The sequence below is a fragment of the Haliotis cracherodii genome, unplaced genomic scaffold, assembly GCF_022045235.1.
Source record: "Haliotis cracherodii isolate W230 unplaced genomic scaffold, xgHalCrac1.p SCAF_12, whole genome shotgun sequence".
NCBI lineage: Eukaryota > Metazoa > Mollusca > Gastropoda > Lepetellida > Haliotidae > Haliotis > Haliotis cracherodii.
The window spans coordinates 17,147,782-17,171,850 of record NW_027266267.1 but is presented as its reverse complement, the minus strand read 5'-3'; the positions used below and the strand labels follow the sequence as shown (position 1 = coordinate 17,171,850).

Below are 24,069 nucleotides of genomic sequence, written 5' to 3'. Positions count from 1 at the left end.
ATCCAACTCAGACACAGTATACTGACTCCGAGCCGAACAGTCCTTGTTTTAGCCCCTTAATGCCGAGCGCCAGACAGGGTAACAACAAGTACCATCTTTTCGTATGACGCGGCAAGAGACCGAACCCCGGCCCTTCGTCTTCCCGGGCGGACGCTCTACCACAAGACCACGGAGGCGGTCTGAAAACGTGAAGTGAGTAATAATGATGTTTTGTTGTTGGATTGTTGTTTAACGCCGCACTCAGCAATATTCAAGTTATATAACGACGGTCTGTAAATAATCGAGACTAAACCAGATAATCCAGTGATGACATCATGAGCACCGATCTAACCAACTCAGCGTCATGCCTGATCCCGTTAGACGCTTTTTATGACAAACGTAATTGCCTTTTACAGCAGGCACGGGTTGCTGAAGACTTATTCTACCCCAGATCTTCACGGGCAATGTCCATGGCAATGACATACGATTCCAACCAGCAAGAGTGTTTCATGTTTTGGTTACCTTGAGAATGTGCCCCAGTGTTCTGGTAAAGAGATGGTTTGATGGACTCATAGGTCACAGGGGGAGACTCTGTCATGCCTTCATAGGTGCTTGCAACAGCTGCAGCATCCGCTGAAGATATAATTCATTACGTATTTCAACAACAAATCCAAATCACAACTACCATCTTCTAACTAGCACTTTAATATTACCTTCACTTGAATGCTTAAACTTAAACAGTATTGAGTAAAAATGCAAAATCTATATCCACCTTTTGTATTCTCATAAATCTTCAACTGTGAATACGGTTGTTTTTCTGATTCCTCCAAATCTGAATACTGGACTGGACCATTTGTTTGATCTGATTACAGTACAAAAGAGTTCCATATATAATGGTAATTTCAGCAAAAGGGAACCACCCAGTACCTTGTACATACCTAATGATGAATACCCTCTGTTGTCCATTTCTACAGTGTCAGGATTCCTGCTGCTGCAAAAATAATAGGTCGATTTCTAAAAACACATAATGTGATGGAGCGATTAACTTCAGCATGTGATATACGTTTTCAGTTGTCTTGTTATAACTCTTTACCTTATTTACTATTTTCACATGTTCCGTACGTTGTTATCTTTAACTTTGACATTTATAATACCTTTTTCGTAATGCAGTTTCTGGAAAACAAAAATAGCCACATGGTACATAATGTTAAACACACATCACACATGGCATAAAAAAACTCGTCATTCATAAAGGAAACCTACAGCGGCAATCATTTTACAATGGAATGTTAACTGTATACCTGTCAGAACATGTCCGAGCCTAGGCCTGTAGCCCTTTCTGTACAGTACTATCAGAACAATTCCCCCGATGAGCAGGGTAAGAAGAAGGGTTCCTACGGTGGATCCTGCTATCATCCCTGTATACGAACATTGAGTTTCGAGTTTTTGCTGATTTGGTGGATCTACAATGTAAAAAAATCATATCAGACGAAGTGCTTATCCGCGTATGACATTCTAAACGGGTGAAAGGGTATTCGTTTCCAGTTTCCTACTTTCAAACAAACAAATTGGTGATTGGTGGGTAAGCGCACATAATTCATAGGTTCGAATCTGAACATATGTGTTAACGTGATGTCTTGTATTTTTTATACTGACATTGCTAAAAGATATGTAGGTCACAACTTATTGCCTCGAACCCACATACACATGTTCACATTGAATGAATAGAACCCTTGAAAACTGCATTAGATATAAGGAACATTACTTAAAGTACTTCAAAATAAGAAATAATTCCAGTATGAAAAGGACGAGTTAAATTTTCAACATAAACAGGGAAAAAGTAAAACTTCCAAATACAGCATATGCTTGTATATTAAATTCTTTCTTTATGGTGATGAGTTGTTAATTACATTTAACTGATAATCAGATTAAACAATTTGTGATTCCACTTGAGTGACACATACCTCCAGCAGTCCTAGTTTCTACAAATACATATCTGTTAGAATCCACATAGTCATTTCTAGCATGTAGTCGGAATATGTGAATATCTCCCGGTGTAAGACCAGTCACTTCCACCACCATCATCTTGCCGGTGTCTGCATAGGTCTTGAAGACAGTCCAAATTCTTGTAGAAAGCTTGAGATGCTCAAGCAGAAACGTCTGAGGGTGTCCACCATTGAAACCGGGCAGCCATGATAACCATACCGACGACATTGTTGCATTGCCAAGATCTCTAAACTGTGTAGGTGTCTGAGGTGGCCCTTACAACAAATTAATATAAAAAAGGAATGCTATCATAGTTTTCTCAGAGAATGTTGTAATGTTAAGCTCTTCATTTCAAGATGCAATGGTGAAACAACAGTCAGAGAAAGGTATTGAAACATATGAACGAGTGCATCCTGAAATAGTGAATGATAAATCACAATATCGCGGCTCACCTTCAGACACTATGCTGACTGTGTATGCCACTGACCCACCTACATCATTGTCCACTGTAAGACTGTAGTCCCCTAAGTCCTGTTGTTTGATGTTCGTAAGGTGTAGTCTGGCAGTGACCGAGATGTCAGACAAATGGCTGGAGGAACCAGTGAGGTCCTGGCTGGTGCTGGTGGTTCTACTCCAGGTTGATGTAGGAAGGGGGTAGGCCAGGACTGACACAGAAACGTTCACGTTACCACCAAGTCTAGATGCGTATTTGACTTGATTGGCAACTGTCTCATCTAGTCGAGGAGAACCTGGTTAAATGTAGACAACATATTTAATGGCTCTGGAACAAATAATCTCCGTTTAGGGAAGAATATTATGAAGACCAAATGTAGGGAGTATGTAGAATTATTCATCAGGACACTTTCGTTGTCACTTAAACTTTGCAGTATCAACATGAGAGACATGATAACACAAATATACATGCATACCGTAGGCCTACCATTTACTCAACAGTGTTATTATCATAGACAAAGTTGTGACATACACCATCAATGAAAATCATCACAACACTACCATCCGTACAGAATATCCAAACAAAGGTTACATTTGACCAGAAACTCCACCCTCTGTCTGACAGGTGCCCCGATGTCGTTAGTGGCAGTACAGGAGTAGTTCCCTCTTTGTCTACAGTCTGCTGACTCCAGTCTGTATTCTGCTGTCAGGGAGTTATCTGCCCTTGTCAACTCCTCTGTTCCATTCAGTAACCTGATGACTGACCTTGGGTTACTATCAACATAGCATCTCAAGGTCACTGGATCTGACTCGTTAACAGTCACTGAACCACTGTGAAAGTTGGCAGTAAACATACTTACAGTGGCTTGATCTGAAAATATAACAGCGTGAAAATCTATGGTTCGCTTTACAATTATGAAGATAATGCACAAAGTATTTTTACTTTACACTATGCTAAAGGATTGGGATGTGTAGACTATATACTATTACTGAACATCAACACTGACTATAACAATGTCACCAGTGTAGACTATATACTTACACTGAACATCAACACTGACTGAAACACTGTCACTACTCCCATGTGTATTAGAAGGCTGACATCTGTAGGAGCCTGTCTTAGATCTGTCAGCTTGTCCCTTGAGCATGGCTCCACTGCTGACAGTTGTTCCATTGTGTAACCATCTGTAGCTACATCCGGGTCTGCAGAGGGCGGAGCACGTGATTGATGGAAGAGCCTGGTGTTCTGTCACAGTGTAGGAGGAGGTGGAGGGGGTCAGGGAGATCTGGTAGGGCCCGTCTGGAATACATGCTGCCGTGACACTGATACCGTGATACAATATATAATTATACCTCTAATAAGACACAAGAGGAAAACAATGATGAGTTGATGATATTCAGAAAATCACTTTGAAAACTGTAAGACAACACATCATGTATTTAATAGCAGCATGTACATGAACGAGCGATTGTTTAAACGTTCCACGGTTTGGTGTGACTATCGAAATATAATTGTTCAGCATGATAAATACATACTCTGTTCATCATATGTTCATGGTTATGACGTTTGTGTCTGTTTTGTGTCTGACCGGCTGTGGGACAAAAAGAAACAGTATTGGGAAACTTGACAGCGGTCTGCTTCCGATGTAATTACAAAAAATCTAATTATCCTATGGTACTGGCAAATGGTCAAGCTCCCTTGGAGTCTGTGATTCAACTGAAATTCGGAAAGCATGAATTTGTGAATATTAAAATAATTTGCTTTAATAGAGTTTTGCTTCCTGCTGAAAACTCCACCAATCCAAGGGCGGTCGATTAGCCTAGTAGTCAAAGAGTTCGCTCGTCACGTCAAAGACCCAGGTTCGATTCCCGATATGAGTACAATGTGTGAAGCCCATTTCTGGTGTCCCCCGCCGTCATATTGCTGGAATATTGCTAAAAACGCCGTAAAACCATACTCACTCACTCCACCGATCCATATATTAAGAATTCAATACCATGACATGGAAAATGTTTTGTGTTTTTGATCACGAGGAAGGTGCAGGTAAGAAGTCTCACGCAATATGGCATATTAATTAAAACTTTAATATGTATATACAGAATATTATTGAGTCTACCCCGATAGTTGCTATTTTCCTTACTAGTGTATTTCAAAATGAATCCATCGTGCAGCATCGAGTTTGAAAGTGGTATCTAACGGGGGAGGGTTTTGTGGCATATTTATAACTTAAACTTTGTAAATTCTAAGTTGAAAAGAAACGTCCCTGGTATAAGGGTGGCGTGTGAATATATATACAACTGTCGTAAGTGATGACTTGATAATGGGCGCTTCTCTCAAATTGCAACCTTGAAATATGTAGTGCAAAGCTTTCTCCGAGATCGATTGTAAGAAATGATAAGATCCAGATTATGTATAAACGTTAATAATAACATCAACACTAACATCACCAAGTGAGAGACATCGGCAGTGAACAGGAAAATGTAGCTGCATAGTATCAAACTCGGTTATGTGTATGCGACATCAGTCAATCACGTTTGTCATGTTGCCCATGCGATTGTACACGAGTCAGCAGGTAGTTTAGAAGTTATGAGGTGAGGTGTCATGTGGTTTACGTCGTGTCCAGGAATATAACAGTTATAAAACGACGTGCATGCACGTGTGTCTGTGTGTGTCTGGCTCATTGTACTAGTCCGGACAAATGCCGAGTATGTTGTGCTGGTCAACTGAGATGCAGCAATTTAACATGAATACTCCACTCAGACACAGTATACTGGCCCTGAGCCAACCAGTCCTTGTTTTAGCCCCTAAATGCCGAGCGCCTGGCATGGTACTGTTTTTTAATATATTTTTGTGTGACGCGGTCTTCCGATCTCTGGCGGACGTTATGTCCACTGCACCATAGAAGCGATATTTTTAGTAATGGAATTGATTGTAATTATTGTTTGGCATCAAAAAACAACGGTGCACTAAGACAGGGGATTGCATTGGTTGACATTTCTAGCTGTCAATTTTGCCCTTAGGGACTACTTCTTATTTGCAAAATAAAGTTGAAAGAAGTAAGTACGATGAATGTTGTGTTGATTGTTTGATATAACGTGTTCTTTATTAGTGATGCTCTGAAGCGTTATTTAACAACAATCCTTGTAATACTGCAATAAAAAGTATATGCAATAGATGCCAGGCGACTGAAAAATCCAACCGACGAAATCAAATATATATGTAAACAATGCAGCGAATTTTGAGATGAATGCACTGTATGCCTTGTTTCGTGAATGTTAATAGTTTCTTTCTGGAGTAGGTTATCATCTGAAACGATCAGCTGATGACTACAAATAGTCCGGACATGGTGTTTTAATACCATGAGCAATACAACTATTTGTTTATTTAAACGGTAATATCCCCGAAGGGTATATAATTAATATATATTACTTAACATTGAACAAAATGTTACTTTATAAACATCTTCATAATAGCTCAACCCAAGGTACGACACATCAGGGGAAACATCTAGCCTGTGTAGGTGAGTCATTTCTTGTTGACTATAACATTTCATAAAAGTGAGTCTGTATACCCTTTCGATGTAGATATTATATATATTCATATACTTATTTATTTGGGAGCCCTTCGATATAAACAAAGCTTGTGAAATAACTCATCTCATTCAGCTAGTTATTTCAACAATTCAGCGAGTGATGAGAGTAAAGTGTTCAGTGTGGAAGACTGTTTGATGTTTCTTGAACATCGGAAGGGTATTTCGGGAGTAGATTAGTAGTAGATCAGAGTAAAAGTAGGAGAAGTGTACAGATTCACAGTGTTAGCGACGCCTCCATTCGAATAACCATCTGATGACAAGGAATAGACTCATCATGACTTTTTAACAGTGGGTGAGTAACAAATTAATTTAGTAGATCCATTAACTACCAATGTCATGCGCACAGCCAGACAATATGTCAGTAGCTAATGTCACTGACCCTCCCTTCCGGTTTCGTCGAAGAAAGTACTTCTAAATGTAGTTAATTTTATTTTATTATTGCATGTTTTATAACTGTTCATATTGACAATTGATGATTGAACCTTACATAAATCAGTAGTGTGAGACATTTATAAGTAACGTGTTTACAGTACTTACACTGAGGCTCCATGTTGTACCCCTGGCTCCACTCGGACTCCGGACCCTGACTCTCTCTGGCTCTACATCTGTAGCTGTGACTGTCCCGGGACCTCACTGCGAAGGTTTAGGGAGAACCAGGGGAGGTAACTGTGATGTTAGTGTTGTCACGCTGCCATGTGTATGTCAAGGTCAGGCCATGGTCAGCTGGGACAGTGGTAGAGGTGGAGCTGCACGTCAAGGTCACTTGCCGGTTGTAGACAGGAGTTGTGGACACTGGACGGTCAGGAGTGGTGGGCTTGCCTTTCAAAAGACGTCATGTGTAATTTAGGAGCTTGTATACAGCTTAATATATATAATGACAATAGTGGCATGAGTGGTTGGATGAATGCTTAAGTGTGGCTTGGCCATGTTAGCAATCTTAACACCAGCTATGGATGGATAACAATCTTCATATTAACAAATTGTAATGAATCATAATGAAGTCTTATCATCCACTCTTAAAGATAAGCATTCGTGAGAAGGTTGCGTCTTCTACACATTTAACCATCTCATGAATCTAAAAGAACTAGTGTGACGTCAAGGACGATGGCTACATGCTCAACATTGATGTTGACCATCTCATATGGTTATATACTTTCAACAACAAAATAACGAGTCTTTAAGACGAATTATAATTGATTGACAAGACTACAATTACTCGTCTTCATCAGACACGATGTTGAGTTGGATCAAATCAACAGATAAGATACAATAACAATCTTTAATGTGCTAAAGCCTTTTCTGTTGTGTGTTCAAATGTTGTGTCACGAGGGTTGAAATTGCGATACACATCAAGTACTGAGACATATTTACATGACATTAACCCAAAAAGGTTTAGATAATGTCTTTAATGGAATAAATAATATTCTTGCTCAACTGGACACATGTAACATTAAGTTTTATACAGTTCTAATACATCTGTTTATCCTATCAGTGCAAATAAATCAGTTTTAACTTCTTGTACATTTATTTTGTGTATATGTACATGCAACAAACATCATTAACCTGTATTTGAAGAAGTTTAACAACATTAGGACAGATTAGATTTTCCCTATTAGTATGTTAAGTCTTTATTTATGTATTAATTTAAAGGCACTGTTTCAGTTCTGTCTTATCAATACATTGAGCCCTTGTTTGCAGGCATGAACAGAACTATACTGGACATGCGTTACGGATATGGTTCGAGTTAGTGAAGCTAGTGAATGTCATTATTTGAAATGGATGTCTAGTTGGCGCATGTGTAAACGACTCTGCTTTATGCAGATATTCTATTGGAAATGGAAAGGGTTTTGTCGCTTTATTTATATGACTCAAAATACAGGATCAACAAACTACTATCAGATGCAAAATACAGCCTGAAAGTTACAATGGATCCATAAATAAGAGAATGAAAATACAATAAAACTATGCAGTAGATTTGTTATACATGTAAACCTTATCCGAATATTCGTACTACGCGCACTTGTATTTTCTGCGATGCTGTAGCAAGTAGATTCTTAAAACCCGCGTTTATGATTAATGCATAAGCTCAACATTTGCCTTGCAGAAAGTAGGTCCGTAAACTCTCAATTGGTTACAGATAATGAACAGTTGGAACAATGGAGTGACGTCACAGATGTATTTTAATTTGGGCTCCAAACCACCGTAGCAACTATATACACTAGACAACTTTCCCGAAATCACGTCACCTCTTCTTTTATAAAAAAATACCAAGTACAAAACACGGCCATGAAATCCCACCATTTATGAAAAACGAGTCCACTATGAGTAGTGTCTACAATTTCGGCTTAACATTTATTGGATCTTAAGGAAGCGAAGTTTTGCAGAAATGTATTTCTATGGAGTTTTACTAATTGTTATGCCTAGGAAACGAAAATGGTCCATGACTATATCTATACCACAGAGTCAACCATTATGCACCTTTCATATCGCTCGACCTGATACCACCCGTTCATACAAATAATGATTTCGTAATAGCCTATATCGATAAAGACACAAGGTGATGTCCATGTTGCAAAAGAACGCACATGTATTTATTAGTTTTGTAAGGATGCACATTCATACACATTATTCAGTTCTGAATACACACGGGTTTTCAAAATCATTCAGTAAAAAAAATTGGATATTACCACCCATTATATCACAACATTACTTTTCCGGCTATGCGCTAAATGCAAATGTAACCACGTGACTGAACCCGGCCTTCGCGTGGAGGTTTTAACCACAAGGCTACCCAACCGTATCATTATTAGAGACAAGGAATGCAGGTATTGTCACAGAATAACAACTCTTTCATTCACAACAACAAAGCTGTTTATTTCACCAATGGAGGATATCCTGTTATCCCGGTGTGACCACTGTCTCAATGACTGAGAGTTCTATACCTAATTCATAAACACGGACGTGTATGTTTACATTACATTAGACCCGTAAAAGGCGACTATGTAAATGGCGACTAACGGGATCAGGTGGTCAGGCTCGCTGACTTGGTTGATACATGTCATCGATCCCAATTGCGTGGATCGATGCTCATGATGTCAATCACTAGATTGTCTGGTCCAGACTCGATTATTTTACAGACCGCCGTCATATAGCTGGAATATTGCTGAGTGCGGCGTAAAAGAAACAGACAAACAAAGCATTACATTCTTATTTAATACACAGCTTTATCTCTTCTCTGAATATGTATATGGAGAATAAGGAGGACTAAACTATGTGTACAAAACGTCAACTTATGAAAAACTAAGTAGCCACTCACCCAGGACAACAAGTTTCTGTCCACAGTTCTGTATCACAGTAGCAGTCCCTCCAGCCCCACACATATATGTCCCTGCATCAGATGTCTGGATGTTGCTGAGGGTGAAGGTGACATTCCTGGCTGCTATGTCCCCCTGGTACACCAGTCTGTCTGTGAAGTTGATGAATATCCCAGTACCTGTCACTATGAACACAGCAGCACCAGCAGGACTGATAGCAAAGAAACTATTCCCTGTCCCAAGACCAACCTGTGGAATCTCCCAGCTGAACCTGGCTGTGTCAGACACTGCAGACAACACTGGACTGGCACTGGGTGCACCTGACACAACACCTGCCGGAAACGATATGTGGATATGTAGTATATAGCATGAGGTATGACCATACATTACCCCAAGTAGAAACATGTTCTGAATTACATGTGATAATGATTAAAGGAAGATAATCCATTTATTTCAAGTATATAAAGTAATATAAGTATATTGTAAAATATACAGTCATTACACATGTGGGTGATATGACAGATTTACTTGCAATCACATATAATACAGTTGCAGTAGTTATCTTCATTATGCTTGTTGTCTGGAACCTTGGTGAGATCTGGAATGTAGGTTCATCATGTCTCAGGCATTTGGATACTGATTTAATACATTTGGTATCTATGAGATATGCGTATGAGAGAAGGATCACGTTACTGTCTTACCAGCTGTCTATTTTTGTCGATGATGATAGTAAGTGTGATAATAGTCGTTAATGTGGTAGACGGTATGACAGTAAATACGCATTTCACACTGAACGCTGATGGATGATTTAGATGAATATATGCGTATTAACTTCATAAACATCAACACGATAGAATGTGTGATCATAGCATTAACTGTACTAAAACAATCATTTATTAAACATTAGGGTGATATACGCTCACATGACATATGTTTTATATCACATACATATCTTGACTTCGAAACCATGATCAATGGATCCTGGCATGCCTAAGAAAGGCCGCCCTATGACTGAAGGAAAGACAATCACCCTGATAATATGAGCATACATACTGGTACAAGGCATCAGTTAAGGGATAAGTTTGAATATCATCAACACTCTCTGCTTTTCCGACGTCAAATGAAACAAAAGTATTATTTCTCGCCTTTAAAAATATTTCCATTGGGACATATACATGCTATAAACATCAACAACCGGAAAATGTCACCCTCCATCTATATGTCCAGCTTCACCAGCGCACTCGCGCATCTTGCCATAGTGGTGTAATCAGGAGTGCGCGCCTTTAGCATTACGGACAAAGGGACACAACTCTGCATAGCCTTTAGATGACACATACAATCCCATTTATGTCAGTGTGTGTTCAGTATCTAGATTGTACCTGTAAAGATATGTGTTTTAATCAACCCTTCACGTACAGATAATTGACACACAGGTATAATGTATAAACAAATACAGGCCAGGTCAAAGTACACGAGTATGTAGAGATATTGTGGGTTATTCCCAGATACGTTATGTCATGTATGTTCAACATGGTGATACAAATATACATAAACAAATAAGATGGCATGGGATAAGGTTAGAAATATATACTTTAAACATACCTGCTGAGACTTCAATCGGTCAGACACAATTCGTTGCTGCAGTCGTAGTGTGTGACCGGGTAGCTCAACACCGAAGTAATATACAAGGCCGTGTTTAGAACTGCTCAGAACTGTGTTTTGATTATTTCAGGGCCTTTCAATTTGTCAAGCCTGAAATTATGCAACCCTTTGACGTTTATTTCTTCGGTGAATCCCACGTGCTGACAAACCAAGAAACATAAACATGGATATGGATTCGGACCCACGATCGTTGTGTTCTGTCACGCCTATTTACGCCTCTGTATATAGTGAGTGGTGACTTGCACCAGCATCTGTCGAGATATTCAGAGGCGATGTATGGTATATGTGTATGATATGCCGTCTTTTAGCAGTGCAAACACAGTTCCGATAGAGTACAGCTCAGTTATCGCGTCAATATAGACGTTCAGTATACTTCTATTTAATCACAGAAAAAACAGAAAAGTTTATGAAAATAAAAATAACGGTTCGAGACTCGTAACATGCTCTGTCAAAGCAACATACAACATGGTAAACATTTATATTTTTCCAATAACTAATGAAATTGATTATTGTCTACTTTCTTGTGTTGTTAAGTACCTTGGATCTAAATTCAATCGATAGGTAACGACATGTGTTCGAGCAAATGACGACATTTTATTCGCATTAATGTGTTCAGTAGCAGCAACGAACAATATTGTTCATTTTTTAAACAACCTTCGACAGTGATTATATGTGCTGTGTTGCAGCTTTGACAGAATTAAACATTTAGCCACTGCTTATTATTAACAGGAAAGTTTTACTGATGTAGTGTTTGGTCCGTTATCCACGTTAAACAAATCTGTATAATGATCGTTATCTCTTGTTCTATTTGGGATATTTCTTTCTGATCTCACCAGTGCATTATTGCTATTTGAAGTGTTATCATTATCTCTGTTCTCCTTCATGGTATACAGATGAAACATTGCCAGTGCGACAATGAAATGTAATTCACTTACAGACTCCTACCCTTGCATGAAAACACAGTTCTGGCCTAATCATTTACAAGCGATTAGGGGCAGTGGGGTAGCCTTGTGGTTAAAGCGTTTGCTCGTCACGCGGAAGACCCGGTTCGATGCCCCGCATGTGTACAATGTGTGAAGCCCATATCTGGGCCGGTATCTGTCCCCCGCCGTGATATTGCTGAAATATTGCTAAAAGCGTAAAACCATGCTCACTCACTACAAGCGATTGCAGGTAGCCACAAAACCACAGTAAAGCACATCCACTTGTTATTCATTTAATATATTGGTAGCATATCACAAAACATTATTTACACGCGAAAATGAGTTGAACACACCAAGAACCATGGAACAAAGCAAAGCGTGCGTGACGGTTCATCATTACCAGGTGCATAACTAAATTACAGGTGTGAACATGACCATGGAAGGGGTATGCCTGCAAATACATTTACACTTGGATAAATGGGCTAATCGGTGCAATGATTACCATCAATCATATTTTTACTAGCTCGCACCAAATTACTTTGCCATTGTGGTAAATGTCAATTAATGATATATTTCAATTTCAGACAGTATTTTAATTTCACACGTAACGTTCTGTTACATTATTAATAATTAAATAAATAAATGCAGCAAAGAGGGTTGACAGTCAGGCTGGTTAGGCTCATCATCAGCTCAGGATCCTTGCCTCCTCTACATGCAGCCCAGACAGCTCGGAAAAGCTGCCCATTCGAACCCAACCAGAACAGTTCGGAGAATGTGAAGACTCCCCAACACTGCAGCCTTCTGCGTTACCAACATGGTCAGAAGGGCTGTATTCCTGGCAGCAAGTCCCGGGTAGTCTTCTTATGTCAGTCAACAGATCATGAGGTACCAAACCTAAGGCACCGAGAACAATGGGGAGTCGGACAACTTGGTACTTGGGATGCAAGTGTGACATTTCGAAAGCGAGGTCCGCATACTTGTCATGTTTTTCCTTTCATCTTGTCAGTCACATTAGTGTCGAAAGGGACAGAAAATGTATCTATATATATGATTTCATTGGATTTATCCAAAAGGACAAGATCAGGTTATTTGGCCTGGATACGTCTGAGGCTGTATAGGGGCCTATTACAAATAATTTAATATTTATCATTTTCCATGACGCCCTCAACATATTCTTGGTTGTACCATGGACGAACCTCTGTGTCAAAAGCACAAACATGGCGAATACGGTAATAAAAGGATCGAGCCACGCCGCCAAGTCGCTTAAGAAACTGTTCCAATATGCCAATCGTATGTGCAGCCACTCTCCTGAACACATGTGTAGCACCGCCAACAGCAAGGAACTCATTGCCATGTAGTCTGACATGCTAATCGTATGTGCAGCCACTCACCTGAACACATGTGTAGCACCGCGAACAGCAAGGAACTCATTGCCATGTAGTCTGACATGCTAATCGTATGTGCAGCCACTCACCTGAACACACGTGTAGCACCGCCAACAGCAAGGAACTCATTGCCATGTAGTCTGACATGCCTGGTATGGGAGTAATAAGATGATTCAGTTATAATTCAGGGTTGATTATTAAAAGCAAAAAAAGTAATGAGTATATGTGATAAGTAAATGTAGTAAAGTGACAAAGTAATTGTTAGATTGTAGAAGTTGTTGCTCTTAACTAAATTGTATGAAACTATCTGTTGTAGGAGAGGCAAATAATTCTGAGAAACTTGCGTTTGTATGTAATTTACTCCTTTACTTTTCAGACGCAATACAATGTTACTGGAAACTCTAACATGGATGCGTGTGTCGTCGTTACACGTTAATGTGACAGCAGTAGGAAACACACAAGAGTTTTATTATCCAACTGCAAAAAAACTTTCGTGAAAATATGTTTTCTGTATTGAAACCTGTGTGTCACATTTATGTGTCGATATGTACATTGTGTTAACAGTCATACACGGTATCATGTCGACAATAACGTCTACACTGTCAACACCATTGTCCCGGTTACGTTATCAATGATGTATTGAGCGTGAAATCTCGTGTTTGGATTGCTATGAACGAGCTAATCTTGAACCTTTTCGATAAAAATGACTGTTTCTAACAAACCATAGTTTGTTTATGTTTACATGACTCATACCAGATTTATGCAAGTGGTGTTTTACTGCATTCTCAGCAATAGTACTTCTCTGTGACATAAATAGGAATTATTAGTGTCTGACTGTTCAAAGCGGCGTTAAAATCTCTATCTATACGTTGTCGATGTATTCCTCATGGTACGGCCATTAGAGAATTTGTATTGGCAACTCACACTGAAAGCTTCCCGTTAGCTTCCTCACAGCTTGGTCACTATTATTTAAATATCCTATGTATCTATGAGTTGGGTATATACAGCAGATAGTGTACAATGTACATAAACCTACCGGTGACCCACATAAAAGTGATATCAGATCTACAGCTTATATCCTGCTGGCACCTCCAGCAGTATATCAACAGACAACAGTATATCAACAGACAGCAGTATATCAACAGACAACAGTATATCAACAGACAACAGTATATCAACAGACAAGCTATGTATCTATGAGTTAGGTATATACAGCAGATACTGTACAATGAACATAAACCTATCGGTGACCCGCATAAAAGTGATATCAGATCTACAGCTTATATCCTGCCTGCAGTTTCCAGCAGTATATCAACAGACAAGCTTTGTAATCTATGCGTCTGAAGATTGTGACCCAGCGTTATAACAAAAACCCGTGGCTGACATGTCACTGGGGGACTGTATGCTGTAGTGTTTGAATTGCCACTTGTTATATTACTTCCTGTTAGCAGTCGTAACGCGATCAACCACAACAACCGTCGGTAGGTAGAATAACGTGAATTAGTGAAGGTTTAACGGCGTAATCGGTCGCTGTGCATGCATCGTAGCTCGATCAGCATGTCGTATTCCTTTCCGGGTCGTGAGTTAGCCTTCGCATGAAAGACTCACCGATGAACGTTGAATGAGTTCAAGATCCGCCGTGATGAAGATTCTTGGTGTGTGTGCGTCATCCCATTCCTGTCTACGAACTGCGTGCAAATCCCTTTTATGGTTTTACCATTTCTGGTGTTGTTGGGTTAATGTTCATATTGTCTAAATATTGTTGTAATCGCTGTTATGCCTTTTTGTAATCTATCTACAATGAGATAAAAGCACTTCACTAAAATTACTAGCTTTCACCCCGTGATGCAACTAGAATACTGTTCAGAGAGTTAAACCAACCTCACTCACTCACTCATCCGTCATGGGGCCGTCACACCATGACGTTCTGGTCAGCGTTCTATGACGTTTGAGGAAACGTCACAGCAAAAAAAATGCAGTTTCCGGTATCCGGATACCTGCCGGATACCACCGGACACTTACCCAAAACGCGTCCGGGTATCCGGTGGCAGATACCAGGCCGGATACCAGATCCGTGGTATCCGGCATGGACACCTCACCTGAAAGTATGCCACCTGGAATCCGGGTGTCCGGCACTGGATACCTCACCGGATACCTCAATCTGGGTGTCCAAGGATCCGGCACCGGATACCAAGGATCCGGCACCGGATACCTCATTCTGAGTTTCCAAAAACATGTCACAATTTGGGGGTGCATTTTGTTCAATTAAGTGTGAAACACCTAAATATATATTGGAAACTAACCATGAAAATTGAACATTGCTGAAGGAATCCGGCAGGTATCCGGATGCAATTTTTCGAGATGTCTTAATCCTGGTAAATGATGTTAGCCTGGGCATATCAGATAGCTGTAGTAACATTCTGTGTCATTTTAGTTGTAAATATCCCCTTAAAGTTGAGATCTATGGGCATGTACTTTTGGAGAAGACAATTTTTTCAATCTTTTTAGATGTTAAGCTGTTTAATGAACAAACATCAGTTCTAATACATGTATGATGATACCCTTAAATTTCATGTTCAGACTTCCAGATTGTTCTGAGTGAAAGTATAAACTCATCGACTGTGTGCTCACTTTGGCCTTTGGTCCTAGTGAGATGATAATATGATCATTTGTAAAGGTACAAGTACTTGTTACGAGCATACCAGCTTCATTTAAGTTTTGAAACACAATATGCCTCACTCTGAGGGTGACATGTACCAGATTTCATCACACTACAGAGAGCTGTTCCTCAGTTACTGTGAACATTTTTACTGAAAGACATTGAAAGCTAATTTGACCTTCAATATCAGTTGCGACTATTTCAAAAACAATTGTAAATTGCTTCATTCAGTATAACATTGACAAACATATGACAATGATATACAACTATATGTATAAGAGTTATTTAGACTTCTGCAGGAAAAGGCACATTAGAGAACAAGAGTCATCAGAAAGATGACATAACCCCCCGGCAGCTGTCTGTAAAGTAACCACTAGTAAATGTGCAATTCTGTATGTAATGAGTCAACAGTTTAAAGTTCTTTAAGAAGCATACATTGTTTATCCACAAAAGATCCACCATGGTCGCATCCATATGAATGCCAAGTTTCGATCAAATACATTGAATGGTTTTCGAATTCTGCCCCAGAAACGAACCTCATCCCCAATTGAATCTATGTCCAACTTCATTCCATAAAAATTTAAAAAAATAAAAATTAGAAAAATCCCAAAATATCAAAAGGCATCACTTCAGTATGTGCCTGATAGCTTTGCCAAGTTTCGATCAAATACACTGAATGGTTTTTGAATTCTGCCCCGGAAACGAACCCCATCCCCAATTGAGTCTATGTCCAACGTCATTCCATAAAAAAAATAAAATAATTTTTTTTAGAAAAATCCCAAAATATCGAAAGGCACCACTTCAGTATGTGCCTGATAGATTTGCCAAGTTTCGATCAAATACACTGAATGGTTTGGGAATCCTTCCCCTGGAAAAGGAAATGATTACGGATGGACGGACGGACAGACAGACTGGCTGATCGCTACATCACCCCGTATTATATGCCGGGGGGATAAAAAGTAAGTGTATGACCTGTTGCCAACTTCTATCCCTGCCCTAAGGAAGAGTTTGGCCATTAACAATTTTTTTGTCTGGCTATGACATTGACCTTTGACATAGCAGATCAATGTGTTATTCCAAAGATGTCCAAGCAATGCATGGTTTCATCCGATAACTATGGCTATCAAAGTGAGGCAAAATATTGGAAAATCCCCATTTACACACCTGGCTAAAGAAACATAAACAACAAACAAATTATCAATTTCTTTTATTTATATGCCTATATCACACACTGAACATTGTTCACATGATGGTTCCTGATGCAGTATGCAATTTCCTCCTATTCTTCAATACTCATAACAGAGTGGGATAACTGTTCGCTTGAAAGCATAAGCAGACCATGCTCACCAGTTCAGAGTTACTTGCCCTCAAATATCCTTTCCCTTCTATATTGCCATGGAAAAACAGGAACCAGGATGAGGGGAGGCCAGATCGGCTCTATCCCTGTTGCATTGTGTTAGTAGAATTGTGAAAATTCTATTTGGTGTTTGGGTCCACATTTATAGACAAGTAGTCGCAAACATCATTCCTTTCAAGTGATTACCACATGGCCAAAGACAATAATTTCTTCAACGTCCTTGAAGGGTCCCACTCCGACTTGGCATTGGCTGGTCTTCTCACATTAGCCAGACCAGCCTGTGTGAGTGTGTCCCAGTGTCAATTGGGATATAACTTCTTGGTAGGCCCCCATTGAAATAACAGGATTCTCCTCATCACTGTCTGCCTATCACTTCTGATATCTGGAAGGGTCCTTCCAGACTGTCAACCAGTCATCCGGGTATCTCAAGCTGGACTTCAGTTTCTGCAAAATTATGTATAAAGATTGTAGCAATAAAAAAGAATCGTTGCAACATGTACTTACAGATAAAAGGCAGCAAATTCACTTAATTTATCGTCTTTGAGTTTTGTTATATACCAAACATTTGAGATATATATTGTTCCATGCTGATGAGTTGAAACAATCATTAACTGACATCTCTTAAAAATGCTTGCCATACAAGCCAAAGTAATAGATGAGGTAGCAAGTGGGCTCATTGATCGCTCGTAATCGTACCCAATAACGTGGGATGTTGTCCATAACAGTCATCATCGGTGCGTCTTGATCGAGCTCATAACTGGTTTGCCTAGTTGAGATTTGAGATTTGATTATTTATAATCCTTGTCATTTAGCTGAACTATTGTTGGATGTGGTGTTAAATGAGTGAAATGGGAAGAAAGCCCGAAGTGATGCAGGTCTTACATGTTTACCACTTTGATGAAACCCACAAGCAAGTGTATGATGCTACCCTCGATTCAAACCCACGACCATTGGTTTCTGTCAAGCCCAAGAGATGCAACTATGCACAGCAAGTTGTGGTGCCTTTGATGATTAGGCCATCCATGCCAACAGGTGATAAAGAACAAGCAAACTGAAGAAATATTTGCAGAATAGCTACATGAACATGATGAACCAAACAGAATAATTTCAAATATTTACCACTCACTGCTACTCTTCTCTTGTTCCTCATTGCTTCCCTTTTTCCATTGATGCTGTGCAGATGACTGACTCATTCATTTATCCAGACATTCTGCAAAAATAAGTAGCATTCACATTACAGAAATATATTATTTAATTATGAAGCTTATACAAAACAAGGACATAACAGTGTAATTATAAAAATATGTTAAGCGTAAAAAAAGTAAAGTCTTTGGTGGCCATTATTGTAAATTATAGTCTGTATTAGCATCCCACAAAAGTTTAGAGTTAATAATCGTTCCTAGATCTTTATACATTTCTTCATTATCTATAAAAAGCCGATCTAATTTGGATCATCTTGTTTTGACCACAAATCCATTACGCCCCTTATGCAAATCCTTGTCGTCATAACAAACAGTTGACCATAATACTAAAAAAAGGACCCTTGGCGTTTACAGTAAAGTATGTAGAGCAGGAAAATATCTAAATCAATCCATTCCATAAGATCTCTGCACGGAAATCATAAGGTCACGAAGCCCTGCTACGTACCTGGCATCCGCATTTGCTGCCAATCGCCTTTCCAAATACTGTTGACTTCCGCGTTGTGGATGGCTCAGAGGAACTTCGGCCGGCATTTCCGTGGTGGAGGTGAATGAGAACAATCTATCGATACACGAGGTAAGCTTATCGTAATCAAGCATCACGGTGTATATCTATACACGAGGTTTGTTTACGTCCATGTTCTAAAATGGCGCCCTGGACCGCAGGGGAATATGGGTAAATTGGCTTGTTCCGGGTTAACACAAAGCTGGGCCCCCGTCTCTAATATCACAATATTGTTTGGCGCAAGTTGACGACGCGCATAGGGAGCCGGGAACTAGTTTAACACGACATAAGCTGGTTCCCGGCTCTCTATGCGCGTCGTCAACTTGCGCCAAGTTATATTAGAGACGAGGCCCAGCTTATACACTGAACACAATCGGTCATTTCGTCAAAACTGGCCAAATATTGAGATTGCAGCTGAGGTAATGCTGGCAGCTGAAGTGACACATTAAGGTAAGGAATATGTGAATATTACAATGATCACGTATTAAAGTAATTTACCACATGTAAGCCTGTCACATGTGACACATTAACTTTCATAACCAACATGTAAGTAAATGTATCAGGATATAATTATATTTTTATATAACAAGTAGCCTGTCTATCATATGTTAGTATATGCTTATGTATATAATGAAGAAATATGTTTACTTTAACTGGATAATTTGTATGCTAATGTGACTCACTGTCTTATTTCATATACTCCCTTTACTCTGTGAGATGATTAATAGCCTCAACATATTTTTCCAGATGTGAAGAATCAAGAACAGCTTTAATGACAGGGAAGTTTTGCATCAGAGATCATCGTGAAGTGGAAGATAAGACATTTTAAGGGTATGAACATTTTCACTTGAACTAGCTGAACAATAACCATGATGACAACTTTATCATGGGGGAATTTTGGGTGGTGGGGTAGCCTAGTGGTTGAAGCGTTCACTCTTCGTGCTGAAGACCCATGCAGGTTTGATTCCTGCCACAAAGCTGCGATATTGCTGAGTGTGGCGTTAAACATCAAACAAAGCTAACAGCCCCATACATACTCACATGGGGATTCCAGGTTGAAGTTAGTCCCCATCAACATGATCAACCTATGCTAGTTGTAAGAGATAACTTAATGGATCGGCTGATCAGGCTCGCTGACTTGGTTGATCCATGTCATTGTATCCCAATTGTGTGGATGGATGCTCATGATGTCAATCACTGGATAGTCTGGTCCAGACTTGATTATTTACAGACCGCCGTCATTTAGCTGGAATATGGCTGAGTGCAGAGTTAAACAACAAACACCAACATGATTCTACAACCTGCTCTTGTGGATACCATTTTGAGGATCCTACACATAACTTCTTTTCGGGTCTTAACTATTGCAATATGTTCTACTACATGTGTTTTAAACATATATTTATTTCATTGGCTTATCTAAATGATGCTCAAATACAAAATAATTATTAATAAAATACTAATTCTATACTATTGCAAACTATCAGTTGAGCAATAATGTAATCATCTGATTATAATTAGATAATGAAGGAGAAGTCCATATTGATTAAATCTACCAGATTCTGAGATAAATGCACGTATTGATTGATTTATTTCAATGTTTTCCTGTACATAATTTTCAACAATTCCATATAAAGCTTTCTTATATCCATGCTGTATAATAATACCTATTATTTCTAATAATAGCATAATTTGGACACACAAATAAGTAATGAATGGTATTTTTATAACAGGTGCCACACGTGCGGGATAGGTCATTTCACATGAATCTTTTTTATGTGAATTTAAATCACTACAAGCTGATCTGAGTCCTGAAAGGATATGCCTTCGATTCTGTGAAAATGGAAATGCTTAAACATCTCCCAATATTAACCATGCTATTACAGAATCTGTTCACTTGTTTGTGTATGTAAAATATTTTTTCAACGATTACATCCATCTAATGATTGTTTGTATGTGTGCTGTGCCAGTAGAGGTATATATGTACAAGCATGTGCATACGCGTATAAAAATTATGTATGTTTGGCTAGGTACCAGTATATGAATTAGTTGTTTTGTGCGACTTGTATATTAGCATCATCATAGTTTCAACAGACAGTTTATGTATATCAAATGTTAAATGTCTTTGTAGGGAGAATTGCATATCAAAACTGTCATTATTTTATTACTTATGAGTAGAACTTTTTAAGTATCTGGCAAGATACATTTCCTTGGTCCACAGAAACATGTTACTAGTAAACTGTAAACTGACTTGTCAGTGTGGTTGGAAACTAACTAAGCCGTCACTACTCAATTAAGTAATTAACAGATAATTGCAAGTGATAATACCCACCTGACACTAATTGCCCTGTTAATCCCTAATCCACCATGAGTTGACATTGAGTTCATCTTGCTAATGAGCTGTTGTGAGCGTAACAAGATGATAAACATCAAAGGTGGGGCAGGCTTTGATCAAGTGTTCTGTAGAAGAGATTATGTCATTTGTTTAATGTTTATTTAGGATTAGCTACATCCCTTGATCCTACCAAGACCATACTTGAGATTATCAGACAGTTTGTCTGGATACAACCTGATGTCTCAACTGTACTTATTGGATTCTGCCTTGTAGCAAACTATGTGTGTGACAAGGACTTTGACCACTCTGTGCAGATGCATAACAATGCACTTGGGGTATGATTCAATTATGTCACACAAGTCAAAGATGGGTTCCACTGTATTTAGAAACAGACGATAGATGCAATACTGTGTAACTTTATAACAATCAAACGAGTATTCAAATAGGAATACACATATATTTACAAAAAGCCTTGAAAAGTTCCAAAACCAAATAGAACTACTTAAATTATGATTACACTTGACCAATATATTTGGCAGCTTTTCCCGTTATTGTTAATCTTAATTAAAGATAGGATAAATGATAAAAATATGATAATGATTTTACTCATGACTAATCATGGGCGGATACAGCTTTTTTACAGCTATTTATTGTCTTTGGTGGAAATTTATACAGAAATAAAGATTTATTTTCGAAATAAAAAGTGGGGTGCGCACCACAGCAACCCCCCCTCTGTATCCGCCCATGCTATTGCCAGCAGCCGAAATAAGGTCCCCCAAATGTAATATACATAGTTTTTAGTCGATTGTTCAGGTGGTTCTTTTCAGTTGATTTTTTGTATCAGTGTCTATTTTGGCCTACCAATTAATGGTAGATATTAATCATCAATAATAAGTGAGATAATTATTTTCAATGTGGCTCCCATTGCAACTGAAGCAAGGAACGATTCAAATTAAGCCTGATTCAGCTGCTACATTTATATGTCCTTGCTTCTCTAATCAGTAATTCAATCAGTTGTATAGTGACTTGATATTTGGAGAAAATATCTGTTGTATGAAATCCTAATGTTACTTACTTTTGTATTTGAGATGATATTTGTATTTGGTAGCCTAGTGGGTAATGCGTTCTCCGAAGCACTGGGTTCTGTTCCCCACATGGGTACTGTGTGAAAAGCCCATTTCTGGTGTCCCCGCAGATATATTGCTGGAATATTGCTAAAAGCTGTGTGGAACTATACTAACTTGCACACTCATTATATAATATTTTGAGATCACTTACATTACTTGTGTGATTGAAAGTTTTGATAATTATGAATACCGTATTCGACAGAATAAGCGCCCAGGGCACTCTCAAAATTTCCTGCTTTATGCTGGCAGCCTGAAATGTTAATGTACGACAAATATATTTTTCCAGAATGAAATTCCCCATAATTAAGGGTGCATATCACACACGAATGAGTATTATATGCAAATAAATAAGTCTTGTATACATTGATCAATTGGAAAGGGTGCTATTTGGGATTGTTAACGAGACAATATATTAGCAAATATTCCCGTGGGCGCTTATTAGAGCGAGGCGCTTATTACATCAAATACGGTAGTTCTGTTTTATGTATAAGAACCTATTTTATGCAATTTGCATTGCCTTGTTTAACCTTCCTTATGTTTTGATGTAATGCAAACATTTGAGAAAAAATCAGTTGAGCCTGCCTTATGGCACTACAGGAATTGTTTTCAGAAGATCAATTACAATTTTGTATTTTCTGTAAAATTTACTGTTTGCTATGGCTTTTTTACATTGATTAACATGGTTTGGTTAACAGTTGCTTGATAAACTGTCATTACCTTACTCATTGAGAAACCAACTTTTTACCCTTTGTCAATATATGTGTGTTTCTTATATTTTTGATAACAAGATCTTAAAGATGTTATAAATTGTTTCAGGCACCTGGATTTCACAATGACACCAGATCAGACAAGTCATACAAAGGACTCTCAGGGTGATGAATAATCCTCCCCAGAACAACTAGCAGGTTCACCTCAGAAAGTGATGATTCTGAATGACTAATGCCACATCAGTGTGATTCTGTAGGTTGTTTTATTACGACATTAATCAAGTCTAAAGGAATTAATACCACAGCAGTGAGACTATGTTTATGTGGTGTACACTGACGCTGACTATACAAATCTGAATGACTTTTGTGGTTTACTGCACAAACATAATTGACTTTAGATATTCTTCTCCCTTGAAATTCTTCTGAGATTTGACCGATTTGTTTATTTAGAAAATGGCATTGAAGCATCTGTTTCTGTTTTTGAATGTTCTTGCAAACACCTTTGGTTACTGAACCAATGAAATGTCATAAAATCAATAAATATGATTTGTTATCTTAACAAATTTTTTTGTTTTGCTTCTTTAAAGAAATATGATATTGATCATTCATAACATAGGTGCTAACATATATCAAATATACTAATGCCCTGAATGTTTTCCAACAATTAATACAGCTCACTGAATGAAGTTTTTAGTTCCATGTCAGTAGAAAAATTACATTGATGTTTTTATGTACCGGTACTTTATTAGGTGTTTTCTGTGGATGCACCCATTTGGGTTAATGATATTCTGTTTCAAACTTCAATGAAACTCGTCTGTCAAGATGTAACAAGTACTGATACAGTTCCAAAATAATCTTTTAATCTCACCAGGAACAAAGGCCCAAGTG

General features: G+C 38.6%; 2 long non-coding RNA genes and 1 pseudogene across 3 annotated transcripts; 1 reads left to right on the top strand and 2 right to left on the bottom strand.

Annotated features, from left to right (window-relative positions):
* Positions 1 to 421: 421 nt before the first annotated feature.
* Positions 422 to 9,908, bottom strand: LOC139457108 (protein turtle-like; annotated as a pseudogene).
* A 6,875-nt stretch (positions 9,909 to 16,783) lies between these two features.
* LOC139457598 (uncharacterized) lies at positions 16,784 to 21,738 on the bottom strand. 2 transcript variants are annotated; one of them, XR_011652610.1, is made up of 4 exons: positions 21,345 to 21,738; positions 18,959 to 19,072; positions 18,431 to 18,521; positions 16,784 to 17,755 (listed from the first exon to the last, which is right to left on the bottom strand). It is a non-coding gene; the product is annotated as an uncharacterized lncRNA (long non-coding RNA). The 2 variants fall into 2 exon arrangements; XR_011652609.1 differs by lacking the exon at positions 21,345 to 21,738 and having other exon boundaries at positions 18,959 to 19,158.
* On the top strand, positions 19,330 to 23,731 carry LOC139457597 (uncharacterized). Its single transcript, XR_011652608.1, has 3 exons — positions 19,330 to 19,465; positions 19,763 to 19,846; positions 23,291 to 23,731. It is a non-coding gene; the product is annotated as an uncharacterized lncRNA (long non-coding RNA).
* The last annotated feature ends 338 nt before the right edge of the window (positions 23,732 to 24,069 follow it).